The 27,066-nt window shown below is 43.5% G+C and overlaps 1 protein-coding gene across 1 annotated transcript in view; it reads right to left on the bottom strand.

The window, feature by feature from the left end:
- LMBRD2 (LMBR1 domain containing 2) overlaps positions 1-21,880 on the bottom strand; it is a 145,143-nt gene extending 123,263 nt beyond the window's left edge. Inside the window, exon 1 of the mRNA XM_029578833.1 lies at positions 21,712-21,880. The gene's annotated coding sequence lies outside the window, so the exon portion shown is untranslated. The remainder of the gene's footprint in view (positions 1-21,711) is intronic.
- Positions 21,881-27,066: the final 5,186 nt, after the last annotated feature.

Here is a 27,066-nt window from a genome sequence, read left to right as displayed (position 1 = left end):
GGACAGACTAGCAAAAACTGATTAATAACAGAAGAAATTTATTTATTTATTTATTTAAGTTTTTTATATACCAACATTCAAGACAATAGTCCCATCATGCTGGTTCACATGAAACAGGAGTGCAAAATAAACTTAAACTTGAACAATAGTGCGGAAATAGCAGTTACATGTAACAAGGAAAATTGAACTTGGAATGAGAAGGAAAAAGGAAAAAGGAAAACCAGCTAATTACATATAATTACATTGTAAGAGGTAGCTAATAGTGATGTTGATGGTGATGTGATGATTGTTAGGAGTTAAATGATATTGGAGTTAGGAAAAGCCTGCCTGAACAGCCAGGTCTTGAGTCTTTTCTTGAAGGTTGAGAGGCTGGGTTCCATTCTAACCCCTGGGACATGTAGCTACACAGGACAATAACACAATTATTTGGCATCCAAGGGTGGGAAGCTGAATTCATCTGTCTGGTCTAAGGAAAAGGAAATTATCAAGAAAGTAGTAATTTCTCATTTCCTAGTGCCCAGACAGATGAATTCAAAACCAGTGGGATGTACCCGAGCTACTCCCGAATAATGTGGGAGGCTGTCCGCGGTACTGTCAAAACTGCACTTGTAGAGGCTACGTCCTCCTGGGCCTGCACATCCACACGATAATACCTGGAAAAGGTGGGGAAGGAGGACCATGTCGTAGCTCAGTAAATGTCAATGGGAGAGAACAATCTAACTTCTGCCCATGACACTGCCTGAGCACTAGTGGAATGAGCCCTAACCTGACTAGGCAACGGCTGTTCAGGATCCATGTGGGCGGCCGTGACCACCACCTTAATCCAGCGAACTATTGCATCCCGTGAAGCCAGTGCGCCTTGTGTGTACCACCATGGAGGATAAAAAAGGCGATCAGTTTTTTGGAAAGGTTTAGAAACCTCCAGATGCCTTCCGATGTGTCTCTCGACTTCCAAGGGTCGCAACAGGCATATTCTTCCACATCTCTTTTCCTATCCAGAGACAGCAGGGAAATGGACTGATTCAAGTGAAAATCTGAGACCACTTTTGGCATAAAGGAAGGAAGGAATAGTACGCAGCTGTATCGCTCCCTGGAGTCACTCGGAGGAATGGCTCCCAGCAAGACAAGGCCTGCAGCTCTGAAATTCTACTTGCAGAACAAATCTCCATAAGAAACACTGTTTTCAAGGTCAATAACCACAAGGAAAGGTTATGCATCAGTCTAAACATAGGGCCCGCTAAGAAATAAGGACATAAACTGCCATGCTGGGTCAGACCAAGGGTCCATCAAGCCCACCAGCATCCTGTTTACAACAGTGGCCAATCTAGGCCATAAGAACCTGGCAAGGACCCAAACACTAAAAAGATCCCATGCTACTAACGCCGGTAATAGCAGAGGCCATTCCCTAAGTCAACTTGATTAATAGCAGTTAATGGACTTCTCCTCCAGGAAGTTATCCAAAACATTTTTAAACCCAGCTACACTAACCGCACTAACCACATCCTCTGGCAACAAATTCCAGAGCTTAATTGTGTGTGGAGTGAAAAAGAATTTTCTCCGATTGGTCTTAAATGTGCTACTTGCTAATTTCATGGAGTGCCCCCTAGTCCTTCTAATATCTGAAAGTGTAAATAACCAATTTACATCTACTCATTCAAGACCTCACATTATTTTAAAGACCTCTATCATATTCCCCCTCAGCAGTCTCTTCTCCAAGCTGAACAACCCTAACCTCTTCAGCCTTTCATAGGGGAGCTGTTCCATCCCCTTTATCGTTTTGGTCGCCCTTCTCTGTACCTTCGCCATCACAGCTATATCTTTTTTGAGATGCGGTGATTAGAATTGTACACAGTATTCAAGGTGCAGTCTCACCATGGAGTGATACAGCAGTATTATGACATTTTCCCGTTTTGTTAACCATTTCCTTCTTAATTCCTAACATTCTGTTTGCTTTTGACTGCTGCAGCACATTGAGCCGACGATTTCAAGGTATTAACCACTATGATGCCTAGATATTTTTCCTGGGTGGTAGCTCCTACTATGGAACCTAATATCATGTAACTACAGAAAGGGTTATTTTTCCCTATATGCAACACCAGATTAAGATTCCACAAGGGTACCGGTAACTGTAAAGGAGAATGAAGATGTTTCACTCCTTTCAAGAAATAGGCCACATCTGGAACAGCTGACAAAGGACCACCATTCACTTGACCCCTGAAACAGGCAAGAGCCGCTACCTGCACCTTTAAGGAATAAAGGGACAAACCTTTATTCAATCCATCCTGCTCAAATTCCAAAATGAGCAGGATCTTAACAGAACGAAGAACACCTAGATCTTCACACCAAGCCTCAAAACACTCACCAAGCCTGCACATAAGCGAAGGAAGTGGAGAACTATTTTGTACCTAACAAGGTGGAAATCACCACAGTAGAATATTCACGCTTCAACAAGTGAGCCCTCTCAAGGGCCATACTGTGAGACAAAATTGAGTCAGATCTTCGTGACCAGGTGCCTGCCGCAACAGATTCCTATGCGCCAGAAACCAGGGGAGAGTCCACCAGAAGCTTTTGCAGATCTGCATACCATCCCTCTGTGACCCTCCAAACATTCTGCCCAAATGGGCTATGGGGGAAAGGCATATAGCAGCTTCTCCTCCAGCCATTCCTGCATGAGAGCATCAATACCCAAAGACTTCAGATCTCTCCTGCAACTGAAGAAATTGAGGAACCTTCATGTTGCAAGAAGTCACCAGCAGGTCTAGGAACAGAAGGCCCGACTGATCCACTATCAGCTAAAACCCCTAGTCTGACAAAACCCATTCTCCTGGGTCCAGAGTTTCCTGCTGAGAAAGTCTACTCTCACATTGTCTTTTCCTGCAATGTGCGAGGCCGAGATCTCATGAATATGCACTTCCACCCATACCATAAGTTGGTCCATTTCCTGCGACACTTGCTGGCTCTTGGTTCCTCCCTGCTGATTTATGTAAGCCACTGTTGATGCACTGTCCAACATTATCTGGACTGCTCGACCCTGCAACCTGCCACTGAACTGCAAGTATGCCAACCGGACCACCCAGGCTTCCAGCCAATTGATGTTCCAGAGAGAGATTCTTCTGTACTCCAGCGCCCTTGCGCTGTCAGTTCCTGACAGTGAACGCCCCAACACTGGAGGCTCACATCTGTCATGAGTACTAACAAGTCCAGTAATTTTAGGTAGACTCTCTCTCTTAGATGATCCGCTTGTAACCATCACTGTAGTTGAGAGCAGACTTCCATCAGCAGGTGGACCCGAATCGAATAATCCTAAGACTGTGGGCTCCAACAAGACAGCAGGGAGCACTGAAGAGGACGCATATGTGCCCTTGTCCATGGCACCACTTCCAGGTTTGCTGCCATCAAACTGAGTACCTGCAGATAGGACCCACTATCAGGCCTATTGTGTTCATAAACAGATGCACCTGTGCCATCAACTTCTGAATACTAGCTTTTGGCAGAAAAACCCTACTCTGTTTCATGTCGATCCAAACACTGAGATACTCTAGCGACTGAGATGGCTGAAGATTACTCTTAGCCAAGCCAAGCTCCTTCAACAGGGAGTTCACCTTACGGGTCACCAGGCAGCTCTCTTCCAGTGACTTGGCCCAAAACAGCCAATAGTCCAAATATGGATCCCATCCTCTCTCAACTCTGCCATCACCACCACCACCACTATAACCTTGGAAAAAGTTCTAGGAGCAGTGGCCAGGCCAAAAGGCAGCATCGCAAATCGCAGAAAACATTGATGCTCTAGTCAGATGGGAAAATGCAGATATGCCTCAGAGATCAAAGAGGTCAGAAATTTCCCTGACTGCATGGCCATTATCTCTGAGCACAATGTTTCCATGCGAAAATGAGTCCCCCTCAAATGACAGTCGATGCCTTTGAGGGTCCAGGATGGGACAAAAGGAGCCTTCCTTCTCGGGCACAATGAAATAAATGGAATATCGACTTGTATTTTCTTGAGACGTGGGCACTGGAACCACAGCCCTCAGAGTGAGGAGTCTTGATAACATACACTCCATTATCTGCTTCTTCTGTGAGGAGTGACAGGGAGACACCATGAACACTTCCTGACAAACACTGGGAAACTCCAGCGCATATCCCTCTCGTATCACTTCCAGTGATTTTGGCCCACCTCTGATAGAAAGGAGAGAGGCGCCCTTATTTCCTGTTCCCAGGGGTGGGTCCGCAAACCTTCATTGGGAAGCTCGGGAGGTTCCACTACCTGAGTCCGCACCCCATCTGGGCTGAAAGGACTGAGACTTACCGAAAGGTCGAGTCCTCTGAAAGGTCGCTCTTCTGTAGGGTCAAAAGTGCTTGGATCCCCATGGCACGACCTCCCATGCCAAAAGAGCGAGGCATTTGCTTATCAACCTCTGGCAAATTGAAGAACCGGGGATTCGCCCCACTTACTGGATAGTTTCTCCAACTCGTTCCCAAACAAGAGCGAGCCTCTAAAGGGCAATTTCGTAATGTTAGCCTTGGAGGTCGCATCAGCTGACCAATTTCTCAGCCATAACTGACGCCTTGTCGCTATTACCATCTGCCAAAAAGGCGGCTACTGGCACCATAACTGCGCTGGAATTCACTCCAGATTCCTCGACCTCCAGAGAGAGAAGCAAACAAGAGAGTGTACCACCAGGGAACAACAAGAAGCTATCTGCAAGGTCATTGCTACTGCTTCAAATGCTTGCTTAAGGATGGCCTCAATCCTTCTATCGTGCACATCCTTCAGTGCTGCTCCTCTCCCTCCACAGATATAGTCGTTCACTTGGAGACGGCTCAGACAAGACATCTACTTTCGGAAAATGCAAACGCTCTCTCACAACTGGATCCAGGGGATACAGGCCTTCCAAAACCGAACCCTCTTTGAAATTAGATTCTGGGGCGCCCCACTCAAGATCATTCAATTCTTGAATGGTCTTACGCACAGAAACCAAAATGGGATTTTTTTTTTCCTTTGGAATCAGCCCCAGGTACTCCTAGCATCTTTAATGTCTGGGAAGTCAGAGCCAGTAACTCATCTCTATGAAATAACTGCAACATACTCCTGTACAGTCCCGGAGGAATTACTCCATCCTCCAGAAAGTCAGGATTGGTCTCATCATCTGTACCATCCAGATCCCTATCAGGAAGACCTGCTGCCGATCTAGGTGTACTTTGGCGCTTAACCATAGTACCAGGCGAGTGAGAGGTCACCACTTGCGACTCTGGCTTGGCAAAATTGGTCAGGGTTGAGGACTGTGCCTTTAGAAAGGATTGCAATCCTTAAAAAAAAATAAAAATTCCACCTGGATCCAAGACAGTCGCACTAGCAAGACATGGTTAAGGGCTCCTCTTACCTGCTTCTTCTCTGGGTGAATATGCCTCATTCTGCCCGCAAGCAGTGGAAAGTCCCAGTTGCCTCCTCACCAGGCCTAGTTTCAGGACCTATGGATGCCCACATGTGTCGGGGAATGTTTATTCAGGGAGTAGAGTCGCTGGAGAGGTCTCGAGGAGGAGTTGTACTCTATTCCCTTTCTGACTCATTGGTTTCTCTGACCCCAGAAGATCGGATCGCGCCTTTGAGCCCTGCCCAGGCGCCGATACTGGATGAGTGTTTTACACTCTCCGTTGGCAGAAGATGCGGCAACAGTTGAGTTGAGCTCTGGGACCACAAGCCCAGCTGACGCAGCGCTGGAGACACCTTACATTGGTGCCATCGATCAGCATCTGTTTGGTAGAGAGGTGGAGACTGCAGATGCGGAGAAGGAAACAAGTTTGTAATCTTTTACTTTGGTAAGACCAGCAATATTCTCTCTTGAAACGATTTGGGAGGCAATTAAGACTCTGAATAATATCATTTCTCTACAAATAAATACTCTTGTTTAGCGTTTAAATGATCTGGAAACCCAGGTAGGTTATTGGAATCAGAGTGTAATTCTCTAAAGGAAACAAATGCTTCTTTTACAATTGAAATGGTCAGCCATACTGTTCTTCAGCAGAATATATTGAAAGAAAATCAATATATTACATCTCGACTGGAACAGTTAGGAGATGTAATATATTGGTTTGTTTGTTAATTTTCTTAAGGACCCTGGTTTGTCTCCTAAGAAAATGCTGAGAAAATATTTCTTAGAGGTTTTAAAGATCCCCTAACAAACTTTACCTATTATTTATAAGGCTTATTACCTGCCACCTTATAGAAAAAGTTCACCTACAGACAAGAACATGCAAATTTTATCTCCAATAATGCCACCAGATTTAAATTTGACTAAAATTTGGAATCTTCTTTGTCTGAAGTAGTAACTCCAGCTACTTTAATTGCTGTTTTCCTTGTAGAATCACATAGAGATTTGGTTCTAAAACTCTTCTTTCATTATCGTATGGAATTCTTTCTGAATCTTAAAGTAAGAGTTTGCCTTATTTCAAGACAAATCCAGAAGAAGAGAAGGCAATTCCTGTTAAGACCTCGAATCTTGGACTTAGGCGCTTTCTTCGCTCTCAAATTTCCTTGTAAATGTTTTATAAAATATCAGTGTCTCATTTTTTTCCCATTCATCACAGTCTCTTTTCTGAGTGATAAAACTCCACCTCTGTTGGTCAATAATGCCATAGAATATCAAGTCATGAACTGAATATATTTAACTTCCCCCTGTTGCTAGATTTCCTTCTATATATTCAGTTGGAATTTTGTTCCTCTCTTTCCTACAATATTGATAGGATCCTCCTTACTGAGGACTTGGAATCTTATGAGACAGAAGAATTGTTTGCTGAATCTTTGTATTTCTTTTATTAATATGTGACTACTGTCTCACTGTTTTCTGAATCAAATTTAACTTTAATGTATACTTGAAAATGAATAAAGATTTTTTTTAAATCTCCACCCCAGAAAGGTCAGAAGGATCCATGCCAAGGCCCAGGTGTTCTGAGCCCACTGAACTACCTTACCCTGCTGATGAACTACTTAGGGGAGCCCCAAGATCAGGCAACCCTTCTGTCAGCTCTTTCTCCATTCCCACACCAGGCTGTGAAGAACCGGGCTTATAAAATCAGAGAGTGAGCAATTCCCCCTGAGTCTCTAAGCAGCGTCAGGCTGAGATACCTGAATATGACATGCCACACACAGGGCAAGGCGCTTAGTTTCCTTCACTACAGGCGTCATTCACAACACTGTTGAAATAAGCACTCAACTGAGCTCAGACAGGGCGCTCAGGGAATGTGCATAAAAACAAGTACGTTCATACATGAGTATAAAAAAGGCATGTGCACAATATGGGCACCCTGGTAGACAATCCCATGCTCTTAACTAGGCACACAACACACCGCATAGTTGGGCACACAAGACACAATCCAACGGAACTGAAGAGGGTAGTATACGGTGCACAAAAAGCATGGGAAGGCGCCACTGCAGCTTAGCACACAGCGAACCAGCAGAGCCTCGGAGTGAGGCCTAGTCGCACAGGCTGCTCAACCCACCAGGCTGTCTGCCCAATCCTGAATACCAGAGAAGGGAATAGCCATTGGATCGCTCGCCGAGCACAGAGCCCAGAAGGAGAAAAGGCAGGAATCCCTAATCAACTCCCCTTCTCTTCTCAAACAATTTAAAAAATGTCACCTAAGGTCAGCCCATCCCAGCTGAATTCAAGCAGTCTCTGGCTCCGGGTGAGAGAGTAAATTCCATCACTGGCATGCTTGGCTTCCTTCATCCACTTGCCTTTCAGCTTTTTTTTTTTTTTTTTACAGCTAAGTCCACACCAACTCAAAGGCCAGCTACCAGACCAAGGCACTCATTTGAGAGACCATGGAAATCACCTCAGGAATTCTCAACTGGGTGAGGGACTATTTGGTATCACTGCAGGAGAGCAGGGAGATTAAATTTCCTTGTTTCTTTCTCTTTCTAAAACTTGAAGCAATCCCCAGTAGGGAGATGCACGTCTAACATCTGCCAAAGACTGAGAATACTGGCAGGCTGATGTCACTACAGAAGTATATATACTGTGAAGTCAGTTTTGCTCCGTCTCCATCTGCTGGTAGAGGTGCACAACCCACTGGTTCTGAATTCATCTGTCTGGGCACTAGGAAAGAACCAATTTATTCCTCTTCACTCACAAAGCATTCTGGGGCCACTCTTCCTTGCTCTCTTTTATGTTTCTTTTTATAAACAAGGTTTTTTGTGCTCTTAATCCCCAGAACATTTCACCTGGTTCCATTCAGGACTCTGCCTTAAATTCTCTAGAACCATGTCTGGCTAATAAGCTTCAGTTCACTGTGTGACCACATGGAGGGGTCACAGTATCAAGTGAACAAACAGTGAGGCTCTGAAGCCATCACAGAGAGCAGGGGCATTTGATGTTCTGTACCTAACTGCTGTCCTCCCACTTATGAGTGAAAGAGGACAAAGAAACCATCTCCATCCTCTCCAATCTCTTCTAATTCCCTCCCCCCCCCCCCAAGCCTGAGACAGCAGCCTACAGTTCAAGTAGCAGAATTAGTAAACAATATTGTAAATTTCAACTTGCAGTTTTAGCAAAACCATTAAGATTTTGTCTGTTCTTTTACTCATGATGAAATATTGTTTAAATTATGACCATTCCTTTTTCCACTTTTCTTCTTATTTCATGGCATTGCCTTCACTTGTGAAATTATTTTGTAGTTTGGAATGATTTTAACATTTTAATTGAAGGACCCCTTCATTTCTGAAATATTAAATTTTAACAAAGACCCTTCACCATATCAACTTGCCTGTTTCTCAATTCTATTACTCCTGCTTGGTCAATTTTTGTTTTAATATACTTTGTTCTTCAATATAAAAAAAGGCAAAAAAAAAATATACCCAAGGTGGAAATATATTTAGAAAACTTAAGTGCCAGACAAAAGTTTTCCTTATTTTTTTCTTGCTGTTTTACTTTTTTTTGTGTGTGTGTTGCCATTTTGCTCTTTTTTTTCTGGCTTCTTTTCTGTCTTTTCAATTTTTAATTATTTTTGGGGGGGGGGGGGGGGGGAGGGAAGGAGGGGTTAATATAGATTTTTGCTTATTTTCCTTCATCTTTACATTTTGCTTTTCTGAATTTTCCAGCCTGGAGGATGCCCAAGACCAAAAGTGGAAATAAAGCAGTTAAGAAAGAGTAGGTTGCCATGCTGGGAAGCTAGCCACTCTCTATCAGTTAGGAAGAGACTCTGCGGAGTAATACAAGGCTTTATTTTGAATCTGCCACCAGAGTCATGCCACACCAGGTTTGTTGGTTTGCACAGGTTTCCTCTGTTTTGGCTAAGATCAAGTGCATTGTTAAACACAGGCTTTGAACTATGAGTTGAGAACAATCCCTTCTTGGCAGAGGTTGAATGCAGTTGAATATGGGAGGGGTAAATATCCTGTTATCTGATCCTATTGGAGATTTGTTGAAGTAACTGACCATTCACAAAGAAGAAAAATTAAACCTTTTAAAAAAAAAAAAATCTTCTTTGGAATATTTTCCCTTCTAGAAGGCACAGGAAATAAAATCCTTGGGCAAACAATGTGCTACTGCAAAATTGTATAAGCAAATTGACTTTGTTCAGTTAGATCAAGGATTTCAGTAAGGCTTTTGATGGTATCCTACCTAGGAAATTCATAAATAAGCCCAAAGGCCTAAGCATGGGCCCTAAAGCGATAAACTGGGTTAGAAACTGTGAGCAATAGGCAATTAAACTTAGCTCCTGTTCTGTTCAGTATTTTCATAATCAATATTAAAAACTTGAGGATGAGGTCACGTGATGCTGTGAAGGGGAAGGACGCACAATTCCCTGTCTCGGCGCCCCTGCCGTGTATCTAGCCCCATCTAGCATCTTTCAGCGGCGATATCTGTTCCACACACGGCTCCAAGGATCGTCTAGCAGCCCAGCGACGTTTGCCCCATTATGACCACCCGACAATTGAAGAAGGACAGGGAAAAGGATAAGGATCGAGTGCGGCCCTCGGAGGCCATGCTTGAGGGGGAGGAGCATCCCCCGGAACCGGCCCTGTCGGCGAGCCTCGCTGAAATTAAAATAGCAATGCAGGAAATTCTTAAGCCAGAAATGCTTCTGATATCTACAAAACTTACGGAACTTTCATCCTCTTTACAAGCCATCGAGACTCGATTTACTGAGGCGGAGCAGAGAATATCAGACCTCCAAGATGGCCACCATACAGTGCAGAACGAGCTCGAGGCACTTAAAAAAGTTGTGCACCGTCACGCAGAGCGCATGGAGGATCTTGAGAACCGCTCGCGCCGCTCAAACTTACGCTTTGTCGGCCTCCCTGAAAGCTTACCAGAACGTGAGTTGCCGGCATTTTTTGAAAACTGGCTGCCTTCAGCGCTTCAACTTTCGACCGCACACGGTCCTCTGCGTGTCGAGAGAGCGCACAGGCTGGGCCTGAAAAAAGCGGCTGATTCTCGTCCACGAGTAATTATAGTGAAAGTCCTGAATTTTTTTCACAAGGCGGAGATTTTGGCGGCGACTAGAGGGGGTAAGCAGTTGCAGCACGACAATCAGCGTGTTTTGGTGTTCCAGGACTTTTCGGCGGCGGTCTCTCAACAACGCCGGGCCATGGCGCCTACCTGCACTAAGTTGCATGCTTTGGGAATTAGGGCAACACTTGTTTACCCAGCGAAACTTCGGGTGCCTACCACTGCAGGGGTAAAATGGTTCACGGATCCCGATGAGGCCGCCCGATTTGCTACTGAAAGAGAGAAGGAGCTGAAGCTGCCGCCAGCTGTTTCCTGAAGCACCGGAGCCCCTTCGGGTAGTGGTGTCGGGGCTCCTGCAGTTTGCTGCCTGCAGCGCGTTGGAATTGCTGCCTTTGGTATCGCAGGACTCTGGAAAGTGGTTGCCGATATAACTCTTGGGACTTTGTGGTTGGGAGGCTAATTTATGTACCGGTTGCCTGCTATATAGCCGGTATATGGTTTCCTTTTTTTTTTCCTACTCTATGATGGGGGCAGCGTTCTTATTACCTGTGTTGAGGGTTTTTCAGGTTTTGGTTTCTAGCTGCCTGGACATTTCGGTTCTCATACCTGTTTTTGCTGTTATGTGGGGCCTGTGTTTCTTCTATGATTCTAGCCCGCCAGTGTTAAATGTTTTTTGAATGAATGTGATTGGGGAGTGCTGGATGGGGTGGGATGCTCGGTGGGGGGGCTGATTAGTGTCAGTGTAAGTGACCTCTAGGCCTCCTTGGAGGGTTTGGGGGTGACAGTAGAAGTTTGGGAAGAGGTTGGTTGGGGGGGGAGGAGGGATGGGATGTGCGTGGGGTCAGTTTTTGGGGGGGGGGATTTGGGCTTCCATTTTCATGCCTACTGTTCTGATTTCTCTGTCACGGTTAACCATGAATGTTCAGGCTAGGGGACTCCAGCTGGGAGGGTCCCCTGGCTACCACATGTCTGTCATACTCTGTCACATATCGCAGTGGTCATTAGAGATCACTTAAAGAATGGCTAACACGACCTTGAAGTTCTTATCTTGGAATGTTAGTGGCATTAATTCTCCCATTAAAAGAAAAAAAATTTTGTCCGTACTTCAAAAGAAGGCGACGGATGTGGCATTCTTACAGGAGACACATCTTACTGACCTTGAACACCAAAAACTGCGACAGCAATGGGTGGGGGCAGTTTCCTTTGCCTCGGCAACCACACGTTCTGCTGGAGTGGCTATCCTGGTCCGTAAAAACATTCCCCTTTTAGTACATCAGGAATATAAGGATCCCCAGGGGAGATATTTGATCTTGGTCGCTGAACTGGATCATAAACCACTCATATTCTGTAACATTTACGCCCCTAATAACCCCTCCCTGGGTTTTTTTCAGCAACTTTTTCGATCTTTGTTACCATATGTGGACCAGGATCTTATTCTAGGAGGGGACTTTAATTCGGTGCGGGACCCGGTTCTTGACAGGGTTGGTGCCCATTGCTCCACTCAGCCGCCTAATAAAGGGCTTCAATTTCTCGAACGGTCCTTGCACCTGTTGGATCCCTGGCGTCTCCTCCATCCTATGGAAAAAACCTTTACTCATATGTCCCGGGCACATCCGTCGCAATCTCGTATTGATTATTTTTTTATCAGCTCCCCACTGTTTACCAATGTGGTGCAGGCGGATATCGATGAAATTGTCGTGTCCGATCACGCTCCAGTTTGGTTGGAGATTCGACGCTCCTCCGCCCCTGCTGTGAACAGGTGGTGGCGGTATCCCTACTACTTGGCGGGGGATCGTCCCTTTCAGGATTATTTACGCTCCAAGTGGGAGGACTATCTTAAGTTTAATGGGGAACATGTGTCGGAACCAATCTTGTTTTGGTATACAGCGAAAGCTGTACTGCGGGGGGAGGTGATAGCCTTTGTGGCTCGCCGAAAGAAATTACTTGATAAGAGACTATTGTCTCTACATGGTCAACTTCGGCGGGCCAGACAGGCTTTGCAGCGGGTCCCTACTGCTCACCACCGGACGGCGTATTTTGCAATTCAAGCTGAACTTAATACTCTGATTCACCAGAGGGCTAAGAAGAGTGTGGCCTATTATAAGTATCGTTTGTTCCAATATGGGAATAAACCAGGCACAATGATGGCCAACTTGGTGAAGGCTCATAGATCCTCTCGACATGTCCCGGCGCTTTGTTCCTTGGGAGGGGCTATGGTTAGAGATACCCCTGCCATTCTGGGTGTGTTTCGAGATTTTTACTCCTCCCTATACTCGGCAGAACCTACTAGCTGTGGGTCACGTGAGCATTTCTGTGATCAATTGTCTATCCCCCGTATTACGGAGGAGCAGCAAAATTGGCTCAATAGTCCCATTTCGGAGGAGGAGGTGCGCTTGGTTATCCGACGCGCAGAACGCCATAAGGCCCCGGGACCGGATGGCTATGTGGCCGAATTTTATAAGTCCATGCTGGATTCCCTGGTGGGCCCCCTTACAGCGAATTTTAATGCCCTCATACAACAGGGCTCATACCCCACTCATATGAACAAGGCTCACATAACACTGATCCCTAAAGCGGGTAAGGATCCTCTCCAACCTGGTTCCTATCGCCCGATTTCCCTACTTAATGTGGACCAAAAATTCCTGGCTAAAATTATGGCGGATCGATTGGCCGTTGTTCTGCCTCATCTGGTGGGTCCTGGGCAAGTGGGTTTCATTCGACAAAGATACGCTTTAACTAATATTCGCAAAGTATTAACTGCTATGACGCTGGCTCAGAATGACAACATTCCTCACCTAGTGGTCAGCTTTGACGCTGAGAAGGCGTTCGACCGTGTGGAGTGGAGTTATTTGTTTCCACTTCTTCAACAGGTTGGGATCACAGGGTTGTTTTATCAAGCCATCCAGTTACTTTATCATGATCCCTTGGCTGCGATTGTGGCGAATGGTGCTTATTCTGAGACCTTTATCATATCACGGGGCACGAGACAGGGCTGCCCGTTGTCCCCATTGTTGTTTGTACTTCAATTTGAACCCTTGTTGTTAGCCATTCAGGCTGCACGCAGGGTTAAGGGGATTCGATTTCAAGCAGAGACCTTTAAATATGCGGCATTTGCTGATGACCTTTTGGTTTTTCTGACCCAACCCAAGGAATCCCTATCCTCTTTGCTATCCCTTTTTCAGGAATTTAGTTCTTTCTCTGGGTTTAAGCTCAATCATGGGAAGTCGGAGGCTATACCGTTCCCTGCCACCCTCAAAGATTGTTGGGGACCTACTTTTCCGATGACCTGGGCCACTACTCAAATTCGCTATTTGGGTATCCAAATACCGACCCAGCTGCTTTCATTATATAATTGTAATGTTTCCCCTCTTTTGCGGACAACTAGGGAGCGGCTGGCTGCATGGCGATCTTTGCCTCTTTCCCTCATTGGTCGGCTCAATTTATTTAAGATGTTGATTCTGCCTCAGTGGCTTTTTTTACTTCAGAATCTACCCATAATTCTCAAACAGCCCGACATCCGACACCTGGAGAGTGCCTTACGGGGTTTCTTGTGGCAGGGGAGGAGGGCGCCCATTCCACTCCGATCCTTATATACCCGCTGGGGTCTGGGTGGACTGGGTGTGCCCAACTTACGTTTTTATAATTTAGCCGGGAACCTCCGCCTTATTAGGGATTGGCTACGGAGGGAATCTCACTATCTTGATATGCCTGCGGAACAGACTGTAGTTGACCCTGTTGACTTACGCTATGTCCTGCAGGAGACTCATGCTAGGTTCTCCTATCCGCCGCCAGTGGAGGCTCTTTTTGGCCCCCTTCGTGTAACCTGGCGCTTAACGATGAAAATTTTACAGTTACCGCGAGTCTGTGCCTTTCTTTTACCTCTTTGGGGGAACCCGGACTTTACTCCGGGTTCCCAGTCCACTAGTTTTCAGGCTTGGAGGGCCCGTGGGATTCTGTCTTTGGGTCATTTGTTGGATGAGGAGGGTCGGTTGCCCCCTTTTTCCCTTGTTGCGCAAGACTGGGGCTTATCTCCGACTCAGATTTTTTCTTATATACAAGTACAGCATTATATACGATCTCTCCCGCCCTCTAGTAAAGAGCCAGGCCATTTTGCCTCATTGGCAGACTTTTTTGCTTTATCTTCCCCAAAGGCCCCCACGTTATCACAATATTATAGGAAGTTGATGGGGAAACTTCCGGTTGCTATTCCTAAGGATTTAGCGGCCCGGTGGCATAGGGCGGGGCGGTCTGAGGTCTCAGAGGCTATCATCCGGGGCTGCTTTCGTCATCTATCTAGAGTGTCTTCCAACATATATTACAGGGAAATGCAGTTTAAATTCTTGTGGATGGCCTTCATCCCCCCGGCCAGGGCGGTCTTTTTTCAACTTGTTTCCTCGGGAGTTTGTGCAAAGTGCCGGACAGTTGAAGGTACTCTGCTTCACATGTTTTGGGAGTGTCCACTGGTGAGGAAATTTTGGGTACGAGTCCTACAATATCTTTCCAGTCTTGTGGATGTTGTTCTGCCTTGTTCTTTTTGTATGCTATTGTTTGGCCAAGTTTCTGTGGATCTCGTTCGGGGTTGGGAGACCCGCTTGCTACTGAGGAAAGGCTTCATGGTGGGAAAGAAGATCCTGCTCTGCGGCTGGAAGTCTGATGATCCCCCATCGTACTGGCATTGGAGAAACCAATTTCATCACCTAATGCTGATGGACAAAAACTGGGCCGCTGCTTCTTTTCAGCGACATCGTTGTTTTCTACGCACATGGGACTCTTATATTCAATCGTTACCTCATCGGATTCGAAGCCACATTTTGAATGCCTAAGCCATTTGACTTCCTGGTGTATTGAACATGAAATGAGAGGTTAACAGGACTTTGAGTGGAGGCTGGAGGGTTAGCCCATATTCAACGGGGGGGGGGGGGCAGTTGGGAGGGGGGGTGGTTGACAAGTTGCTGTGTGATGGTCGGTTTGTCGCCCTGCTCATTACTGTTTGTATTGTTATTGCTGGAAAGAATAAAAACCGTTTTGCAAAAAAAAAAAAAAACTTGAGTGTCAAACAGGTCTGGTAATCAGTATAGTCAAACTATGTAAATTAACCTGGTTCTTAGATCAATTGTATGCAAATATCTCATGAATTTTCATTTCAAAAATCCAGTTTTGGGTACTCAAGCGCCAGAATTTTCCATCTCTGGGTTGGAAGGGAATGTTTGCATTTTTGCAGATAGACATCTATGATCTGCAGTAGGGTGGACGTTTCTGATGGAACAGAAAAAAAAAGTAAAGAGCACTAAGAAACTAGAGGATTAGTCAAAAGTTTGGTAACTTATTTAATGCAAAAAAAAAAAAAAAAGTAAACGTCAAACATTTGGGCTACAGAAACTCAAAAGAATGATGCATGATAGAGTGAGTTATTAATTTGCACCAAACAGCAGACATTGTGGGGTGATCATGCTTGATGATCTCAAGGATGCCAAACATCCAAGGTGCAACTGGAATAAAGGGAGCTGATAAAAGCAAGTTTGCTTACCGTAAACAGTGTTTTCCATAGATAGCAGGATACATTAGCCATGCTTTCTTGGGTCACATCATCCAAAGGCGCACAGCACAGAATCTTCTCAAAGTTGAAGAGCTGTGACGTTCTGCTCATGCGAGGCAGTTTCCGTGCAATTATCCTGATCTGATCTCTTCTGCTGATATCAAAAATTGTAAAATAGGTAGAGACTATCAGGGAGGCAGGCAGGTACGCATGGCTAATGCATCCTATCTATGCTTACCGTAAACGGTATTTTCCAAACTTGCTTTTTTCCATTGGTAAGCAGGCTGCATTAGCCATGCTTTCTTGGAGAGTCCGAAGCTAAGAGTTGCTATATCCCTTGAAGGGGAGCATGATCTTGGCGCTTTATATTTTATCATCATTATTATTTTGCAACCCGTCTACCTTTGTGGTAGTCTCTACCGATTTAGTATTGAAGTCAATACCGCTTTTCCCACTGCACTGTCCAATTCTGAAAGCTTGGACAGGCAGTAGTGAACCATGAAGGTGTGGATTGATGACCAAGTCACAGCTCTGCAAATCTCTGCAATGAGTACATTCTGCATATATGCCAAAGAAGAAGCAGTGGCACGTAACTGATGAGTTTTGACCATCCAGAAAATGGCAGGGAGATTTTGATATAGCGATATCAAATGCAGCTGGATATCCAATTGGATATAGTTCTCTTGGCTACTGTGAGTTCCAGTTTGTTAGGGTTATAGGAGACGAACTGCTGGGGATCCCTTCTGTAGCTCTGCGTTCTACCTTCATAGTATGCCAAGGCTCACTTGCAATCCAAGGTGTGCAATATTCATTCCCTTTCATCCTTTGTGGTTTTGGAAAGAAAGTTGGCAGAGAGATTGATTTATTTAGGTGAAAAGCACTTATTACTTACGGTAAGAATTTTGGATGTGGTTTGAGTACCATTTTGTCATAGAAGAATTGCTGATATGGGGAAGTATGCACTAAAGCTTACAGTTTGATGACTTCTTGCAGATGTGACTGCTACCAGAAACAGAACCTTCCATGTGAGATATTTTAGTGGTGCAGTTCGTGTGGGTTCAAATAGGCTAGTCATCAGGACTATGTTGATGTCCCAGGGTATTGCCGGTTTTTGAATTGGAGGATGCAGGTGAAGCAAGCCTTTCGTGAAACGAGAAATCAGATGTATTGCAATGGAATAATTTCTGATTCTGTCATGGTACACTGCAATATCACTCAGATGAACCCTTACGGACAATGTCTCTAGGCCTTTTTGTGACAGACAATATAGTTAATCTATTAGAAGCTCCGGAGAGTAATGGAGAGGGTCTATCGATCGTATTTTACACCACTCTGTGCAATGTTTCCATTTAAATTATTAATTATGGCATGTGGAAGGTTTCCTAGATGAGAGGAGAATCTCTTTTATATGCCCTGGAAGTCGTAGAGATGCTGAGATTTCAAGTTCAATCTCTATGCCATTAGACAGAAAGATTGAAGAAGTGGATGAAGAAGCATCCCAGTCTCCTGAGTTAGCAGAGTCAGGTGATCCCCGAATAGTTTTGGTTGTCAAATCGATAGTTGTACGAGATACGGATACCATAGCTGTCTCGGCTAGGCTGGTGCTATGAGAATCATATCTGCTTTGTCTTGCATGCACTTCTGCACCATCCATTCAATGAGTGGAATTGGTGGAAAGGTGTACAGCAGACCCGTGGACCATGAGAGCAGAAGAGCATCTTGTGACTCTCTTTTTGGACTGGGTAGAAGAGAACAAAATTTCTATAGTTTTGCATGATAAAGGGGATGGATAGCTCCCCTATGAAGAAAGGTTAAATAGGGTAGGGCTGTCAGCTTGGAGAAGAGAGAGACTGCTGAGGGGGGATATGATAGAGGTCTTTAAAACCATAAGAGGTCTAGAACGGGTAAATGTGAATTGGTTATTCAAATAACAGAAGGACTAGGGGGCACTCCATGAAGTTAGCAAGTAGCACATTTAAAACTATTCGGAGAAAATTATTTTTCAAAGCACAATTAAGCTCTGGAATTTGTTGCCAGAAGATGTGGTTAGTGCAGTTGGTATAAATGGGTTTAAAAAAGGTTTGGATAAGTTCTTGGAGGAGAAGCCCATTAACTGCTATTAATCAAATTGTCTTAGAGAATAGTCACTGCTATTACTGGCATCAGTAGCATGGGATCGACTTAGTGTTTCTGGACCTGTAGCCTGGATTGGCTGCTGTTGGAAACAGGATGTTGGACTTGATGAACCATGGTCTATGACTGGGTGTGAAGATGTCATTGGTTACCAATTGGTCTAGTTCCCATTCATGTAAATGAAACATCCTGCTGAGACCGTCCCCTTGCGCGTTCGCTATGCCTGGCAGGTAGGTCGCTCGAATTGATATCAAAAGCTTGGCTGACTAATCCCATATCAGGGTCGCCTAAGGAACCTGAGCCTCCTTGTTTGTTCAAGTAAAACATGGCAACTTGATTGTCCATGTGGATCATTATTTTTCCTGTTAGGAAGCGCTCGAACACTACCAGTGCATTGCAAACTGTTCTGAGCTCTTGTAGATTGATTTGCTAAGTGGATTATTGCATCAACCACTGTCCTTGAATTTGGTTCTGAAGCAGATGAGTGGTGTCAATGGTGCTTTCTCTGTTAATACTTTTGGCTATATCCTGTTTCATGAATTCATGAGCATTATTCTGGTAGACATTGGTTGGAATCTCTGCAACCACTGGATTTTTAATCCCTACTGCAGTCTCCTCATTCGCAGTTTGGTTAAGGAGACCACACGAATGGCTGCCTCCATACTGCCCAGGAGGACTAACAGCTGGCATACCATTGTGCTGGTGCAGAGACAATTACAGCGCGAACAGTTGCAAGCACGGTCTTTCTCTATTACTGCTCCAATGAACTATATCGTTCAAGTTGGTTGGAGGACAAAATTTCTCATAATTGATTATGAAGCCCAGTGTTTCCAAACAGCGTATCGTTGTGAGAAGGTCCTGCTGAAGGACTTCCACTGTTGGTGACACTATCAGCCAATCGTCTAGATACAGAACAATCTGCAGACTTTTGCAGTGGAGGTGGGCCACAGCCAGTGCCAGGCACTTGGTAAAGACTCTCGGGGCAGAGGAGAATCCAAAGGGGAGCACCTTGTATTGGTAACATTCGCTCCCTATCTGGAAGGACAGGTACTGCCAATATGAAGGGCATATTGGTATGTGCGCATGTGCATCTTTGAGGTTGAGTGAGCACATCCAATTGTTCAGGCGTTTGAGAGTTACCATCTTGAATTTCTTCCTTAGTGACAATTTGTTGAGAGGACAGAGATCTACAATCAATCGCAGATCTCCTGAACGTTTCTGATGAGGAAGTATTAGGAATCAAATTCTTTACAAGTAAAAGCTGGTGGAACATGCTGGATGGTATTCTGCATAAGCAGTTTCTCCGCTGCCAGGCGCAGGAGGGAAAGGTGGGATACATCCCAAATGAGTGGGACTAGATGTGAATGTCGGGGAAGTGATGAAATCCAGAGATGGTATCCAAATTGGAGAATGTTTAGTACCCAGCGGTCCCTATACTCATTGGTGACTGTGGCCTGATCCATCCTAAAAACCCTGTTGGTTCTTAGGCATCGACTGTTGCTGTTGCTTCGGTGGCCTGCAATCTCAATGGCATCCTCTCTGGGAAGGTTGTTGTTGCTGTGGGACTCGAGGTTGACTGTATATGGCTGTGCGGTACTGACCATATGGCTTGAAAGGCTTCCTCCGATAGAAGGGTTTCTTGTATTGAAGAAAGTACCGTTTAAATAAAGGTAGTTGTTTCGATGGTAATGTGATGGATTGTACCTCCATGTTCTGTTCCTTAAGAGAAACTGTGGCCCAAATTAACTTGTCACCAAAAAGGTTATCCCCTAAACAAGGGAGGTCGGCCAGCTTCTCATGGACATTCTTTCTTATTGCACTGGCTCTCAGTCATGCCATATTTTATTTATTTATCGAGTTTTATTTACCGCCGTACGGTTTCACCATCAATGGAGGTCATAGATGTTCCTGCCATAGTGCTGAATGTCTCGTATACTGAGCACAAGAGATGCCTCAGCCCTTCTTTTAAATTCTGAAGTGGCTGAGACAATATCTGTTAACCGGACTCCGAATAAAGGGTTTTAATCGCTGGAGGCAGTCAAACATATTGCACCATATAGAATGCTATGAAGTAGGTTCATGTAACTGGTTTTCAAATATTTTTTCAAGGGAGGGGGGAGGGTTCGTTCAGCTGACAGTTTCCTTTTGCTCTTCCAAATTAATGGGAAGCTGTCCCAACTGGGGCTTTACTTCCATGTGCTACCCCCTTCTTTTCCCTCCTCCACTTCACAACCCAATCATCACAATAACAATCCTCAGTAGGCTCCAGAGATCTTGGCTCCCTTCAGAACTCAGTATGTATGCCTGCTGTTTCCCTCTGTAAATATAACTGGGATTGCTGCCTTACATCAGGAGCTGTCTAGCCCTGGTCTACATGATGAGCAGAAAGTGCACCACTGATCCGGGTACGTACAGGGAAACCCTAGATATCTGCATGCTAATACACAGTACTGTCATCTAGTCACCATGCCATCCTATCCAGAGCAGTGTGGGCAAGAATTTTTAGCTTTGTGTCCTTAGTTTGAGCTGACAAAGCAGAAAAGGCATGCTCAGTGTGCTTCCACTACTTAGTTCCAGATATTACAAATATCCAGGTACGTACAGGGAAATGCAATTTATTTAGTATTTACAATATAAGGAGAACCTCTGAGATGTGTATTATTTTAACATAGGACAATTATTGTTGTTGCCCAATTTGACAAGTTTTCTGACAGAAATGTTTCAGGATCATGAATTCGGGTGAACTGATCCCAAAGTAAGGAAGTAAGAAAGTCATTCAACATAATTTGACTATATGTAGAATCCTGCATCCAACCTGGATCCCGACACAATTTATAATTTTTTAATTCTGAAATGCATAGTCACTTTTATGGTGGAAAGCCTAGTTACCAGTTTTGGTGCTTGATCTGTATAGCACATTCAAAGAAAAAAAAAAAAGAGAAAAAAAGTGCTATTATTTCCAAATCATAGGGGTCTAAATAAGCACCAGAAGATTATGACTTGCTTCAGGTCACAGAGAAAGTCAATAGGAAGGTAGGATTTGAACTTATGAATCACAATAACTCTCCTTACTCAGTACTAAATAATCAAACCATTAGACTACAACTTCCAGCAAAATAAGACAATTATAGAATTATGGTCACAAATCCACCTATATGTTTTCCAAAATGTACTGTTTCTAACAGGCTCTGAGATCACAAACCAAAAAACCTGAAAACATTTCAAAGACATCTAGTTTCCCAAGTCTAAACTACAAAAGTGATAATACAAACAAGACAAACCCATTCAAGCCTATAATTCGAAGAGACTCAAATTCATTACTAAGATCCAACCAAGGGTTGTTAAACAGGTAAGACAACCCAGCCACCACTACAGGAATTTGTAATTACCACAGAAATAGCTAATTTTTCTCCTCTCTTTCCTTCACCTATCCCTCTCCTTTCTGTCTTCCTCCTCAGTTTTTACCCTTGTCCTCCATCTCCTCCTTCACGCTCACTCTCCTCAGCTCTTCATCAACAGAATCTCGGGGACATTGCCTTCTCTCTCCTGACAGCACACAAGCCGAGCCCCATACCCTCGCTACTCACTCACCCGCCCATAATTCGGGGATGGTCGATTCCTATGTAGTCGGCGAGACCTCGGGAAGCAGTAGCACCGGAGTCCACCAGTAACCAGCTACCCCACCTTGCCGGCGCCACACCGTAACACAGCCAGTACAGCAGGCAACCAGCTCCTTGCGTCACTTCCGGCCCGCTTCCGCAGGCGGATACGTGCTGCCCTGGGCGGGACAGGAAGGACGCAGAGGCTTCTGGGGCTTGAAGTCTAATTGTCCACTAATATTCAAGAAACAGTCACTTTTTTTTTTTTTTTTAAATCGCCATTCAACTCCAGAATCAAACTTTAAAAAAAAATCCCTGGGCCTTGTTTTGCTGGAGATTACCAAAACCGGTCTTAGTGACCCAATTGCGTCAGACTTCAGGACATCCACAATGGATATTAGGAGCAAATGTATCTCTTACATGAGTGCTGTGAATACCCTGAAAACCCGACTGGTTGTTCAGTTACCATAACATGTTTGGGAAGTCCTGTATTTATTTGTCTTTCTACTTCCGGCCCTTCCCTCATCACAGATATGCCCCACCGTATCACATTCCAGTTTTTTGAGACTTATGCATAAATCAGATCAGTAGCCTGTCCAGAAATGTTTTTGATTGATGGGGAGGGTAGCCTATGGTTAACATGGGTGGTGGGCACCAGAAACATTGCTAAGTATTTAAGAAACATGAGGCTCAGTCCTGAAATTTTGCTAGTTAAACCGATCTCGAAAAACTCTACCAGAAATATCCCGTCTTGCCATTAACTGTGCTCGGAAGCGGGGATATACGCTGGGACCACATTCTGACCCATGCTTTTAAGGGGGGGGGGGGGGGAGAACAGGGTGCAAGAAAAAGTCCTTCAAAGCCCTTAGGGCAGAGCTTCCCAAACCTGTTCTGGGGACCTCACACCCTCCCAGCCAGCCGTCTTTTCAGGATATCCACAATTAATATGCATGAGATATTTGCATATACTGTGTCTCCATGAAATGCAAATATATCTCATGCATTTTCATTGTGGATATCCTGAAAACCAGATTGGCTATAGGGGCCCCAGGACAGGTTTGGGAAGCCTTGCCTTTAGGGTTTCTTTGAGGTCTTCTGCAATAGTCCAGAAAGAAAACACGGACACACAGTGGCTGCTATTCAAAATTAAAATCATTTTACTAAAAACTTGATTGCAGGTAGAAGAGAGTATACTTTGGAATTCAATATAGAAACTATTAAATATTAAATAATATTAAATATTAAAGAAACTAAAGCCACTCCTGCTATACAGAGACTTCCGCATGGTACTTCAAGCCATCATACTTCCCAAACTGGACTACTGTAACTCCCTCCTACTAGGCCTACCAGCATGCACCACCAAACCACTTCAGATGGTCCTAAATGCCTCTGCAAGAATCCTCTCAAACGCCAAAAAAAGAGACCACATCACTCCAATCCTTCATTACCTCCACTGGCTTCCGATTAAATACAGGATCCAATTCAAGTCCATAATGATGATACACAAGGCACTACACAACATAGCTCCTCTCAACTTAACGTTTCAAATTCAGCTACACACCTCCATGAAACCGACGCGAAGTGCGTATCAGAACAGACTAATCACCCAACCGGCTAAATCCTCCCTGAGGAAACGCGCGCTTTCCACAGCGGGCCCTTCACTATGGAACTCGCTACCTCCAGACCTCCGCCTTGAACCTGACCACGCTACATTCAAAAAGAAACTTAAGACTTGGTTGTTTAAACAAGCATTCCCAGAAAGCTAAAAGCAGGAAGAAAGTCATGTTTCAGACTATTCGCTCTCTCCCCATCCCACAGCATATAACTTCACAAAGAGACCAGTTGAAATAATCGGGTCATTTATTTATCTTATACCTTTATAATCATATATATTATATTCAATCATGTTAGAACCTTATAACCACGCTATTTATTTATTAGGTATTATTTATTAACTGTCAGCAACATATACTAATTCGTTAATTTAATTAATATGTTCAATGTTTATGTTCAATGTCCAATGTTCAATGTTAATTAATATGTTCAATGTTCAATGTAAACCGCTAAATGAAGCGATAGTTCTTGTTTCTTGTAAACCGGGGTGATATGTATTTTATACAGGAACCTCCGGTATATAAACCCTATAAATAAATAAATAAATAATATAGAAACAAAGTTCCAGAAAAAAATCACAGACACTGGCCTCAATGTAATAAGACATGAGTAAAAAAATGTATGCTGAACTTCAAACACTTAGTTTATTCATTCAGTAAATTAATGAATCAGGAAAGATGCACAAAACATTATTTATGCACGTTGTTGTGTGCTGAAAATAGGATCAGTGCACATAAGAGTTTTACTCCTAAAAGTTGTGTGTACAAAACAGGAGTTGGGAACATAAAAGTTGTGCTCATAAACAGGGTATTATGACCATAAAGCACATTGAAAATCAAATCCAAAGGTTAGGGGCGCAAACATTGTGCTCTTAAATTGTGCACATAAACAGGAGCAGAGCACAAAAAATGTTTTATGCACATAAAACACAATTTGTCCACAAAACTTTTATCTGTGTATAAAACATATAGTCATGTTTTATGTGTATAAATCCCAAACTACAGAACTGAACTGCATCATGAACTACATGTTCAGCCTCACAAACTAACACCAGCCCCAGCAACTTTACTCCATCTCTGACCAGGAGTACATTTCCACCTTTAAGGAAACATGGGTTAAGTTTATGTCCCTTCTCTGCACTGGGGAGGCAGAGCTAATGCCTTCATTAATATGGGATTTGCATGAAGGCAAATATGGGATTAATATGGGATTTGCATGAAGGCACATTTGTGCACAGCTTGCTCTGGTGCTGATGTAATAAACTGAGCTGTAAAACAGTGCTAAAATTCAGTGCACAATTTCTTAATACACAAGCTAATTTTTTTTTTAGCTCTTGCTGCAGTAAGCTAATATTATGTTAATGCATCAGGTATTAAAAAATGCACACAAACCAGAAAATAAACACATAGAAAAGGCCTAATTGCTATTCCAGTCCCTTATCTCACAGACAGCCTGCAGGGAACAGAAGTGGAGAAGTGAAGGATGAAGCAGATGGCAGAGAGAAGAGACACTGCTCCTTAATCAAGCCCCTCTCCTTCTGTCCTAAAGGAAATGGAAGGGAAGGGGTGAAGAGGGAGTTGAATATGCAAGCAGTCAAAATGCTTGATCCCTCAAAAATCTCTACCAAAGATTTTGATTATAATTCCTGGATGAAGTGATGCTCCCTTTAGAAGAATTTAATTTTTATTCAAAAGGTACTTGCAACTACATAAATAGCCAGCTGGAAGTCTACAACTGCTAGTGTCCCACAGCTGGCAAAGATACCTTGACGATTGGTGCTGCTGCTCACACGTTTCAGACTTGTGCTAATTCAGTCCTTTTTTGTATCTGTTACCAATATCTAATATAGCCAATTTATGCATACATATTTTTCTGTGCAATTAACAGCAAGACAAAGTGCTGATGCTGAAGGAAGTTCCAGCATACATAAGCTCATATTCCTGGAAAAGATGACAAGGACTTTCTCAAGGAAACATAAAAAGAATGGCTGCATTCTATTTCAATTCAAAAGTGACATTTCTCAAGTTAAAACTTTGTACATGTTAATTGATTTTTGCTCTTCCTAAATTTTGTATTTTAAAGTTTCACATTGTTTTTACATAATATTTATTCAATAAATTAGGATTTATTTTTTTTTTGCATAGTGAGAAATGTGAAACCAATCAAAATTGTGGAAATTTGCTATATAATTGTGGCATAATTTTGAAAAATCTGCTCCACAATTTGCTGCTGCTTGCCACAGAAACTTGATAATTCTGCTGCAGGAAAACTGGCAGCTCTGATTATAAATGTGCACCAACCACAGAGGCAGATCCACTGTGGAAGCCAAGGTGATACCAGCTGATTGTTACAGGATCAGTGATGTGCTGCCAGTTTGCTATCAAGTGGATCTCACCAGCTCTGTTTCATTTGGTAAGGCATGCTTTGTTTTCACAAGTTATCTGACCCTTTACAAACATTCTCTATATCAAAAACAAATTATATACACACACATAGAATATATAACGACTTTAATTCTGAAAATTTATATTCCTGTCACAGGATTCTTGGCAAACTAACGTTTTACTGGATCATTATAGGAAATGTATAAAAATATTATACCTTAGCTTTGGACACCAAATAGGTCTCTTCCTCAGATGACAATACTTTTGCATAAAACTCCCTCCTCCAGAATTATACAAACAATGATATTATAGTTATTGTTCTATCTACTTAACCCTCCTCAACTAGGTCACCTGACCATTTTCCACTACTCTTCCAAGTTTTTATATCCCTGTTACATGTAACTTTATATTTCCCTCTGTTTCAATATAGTTATCCCCATTGTTATGTGTAAACCGATGTGATATGTCTATGAACGTCGGTATATAAAAGTTCTTAAATAAATAAAATAAATTAAACTTACCGGTATATTGATCCAATAAAAGCTATTACAGCCAACAGAGAATCCAGTTTGTTTGTTTGTTTGTTTGTTTGTTTATTTATTTATTTATTTATTTATTTATTTATTTAATAGCTTTTATATACCGACGAACGTTGGGAACATCTCGTCGGTTTACAGAGAACAGAACTGAGCAACAGGCTTTACAATTATCATATAATTATATAAGGAACATTAAAAAACATACAATTAACAGTGTAGAATATACAAGGAACATTAAAAACATACAATTAACAGAGTAGAATATACAATAAATAATTAACTAAGTGGTATGCATGATAGAGGTTATCCATCTAAACGGGGGGGGGGGCAAAGAAATTCTGATAAATAGGAAGGATATCAACATTTGTAGGCGGCATATAAACACATGTTTGGGAATAACAATTTCTTATGTACAATATGCTGTCCTGGTAATTTCACTTTATGGGGTGTAGGGGAGATGGGAGAGTGTCAGGTGAAGTGGAGAGGGTGTGGATAGGAGGTGGAAAGGATGGGGGGGGTGAGGGAAGAGGAGGGAGGTAATGAGTTGGAGGGGGGGGTGCTAGTGACTGTGTGCATGTTAGGTGTATGAGTGTTTGAAGAACCAGGTCTTCAGGTTTTGCCTGAATATTTTTGGGCAGGTTTCTTGGCGGAGGGAGGTAGGTAGTTTATTCCAGAGTAAAGGACCTGCTAGGGAGAGGGCCCTTTCGCTTGTGGTGAGAAGTTTAGTAAGCCTAGGTGATGGGGCGTGTAATGTTGCTAGATATTGTTTTCTAGTGGGTCTATTGCTGTTGTGAAAGGAGAGGTGTTCTT

This window comes from Rhinatrema bivittatum, chromosome 1 (genome assembly GCF_901001135.1).
Source record: "Rhinatrema bivittatum chromosome 1, aRhiBiv1.1, whole genome shotgun sequence".
Taxonomy (NCBI): Eukaryota; Metazoa; Chordata; class Amphibia; order Gymnophiona; family Rhinatrematidae; genus Rhinatrema; species Rhinatrema bivittatum.
The sequence above is the reverse complement of the archived record's forward strand: the minus strand, read 5'-3'. Positions and strand labels throughout refer to the sequence as shown.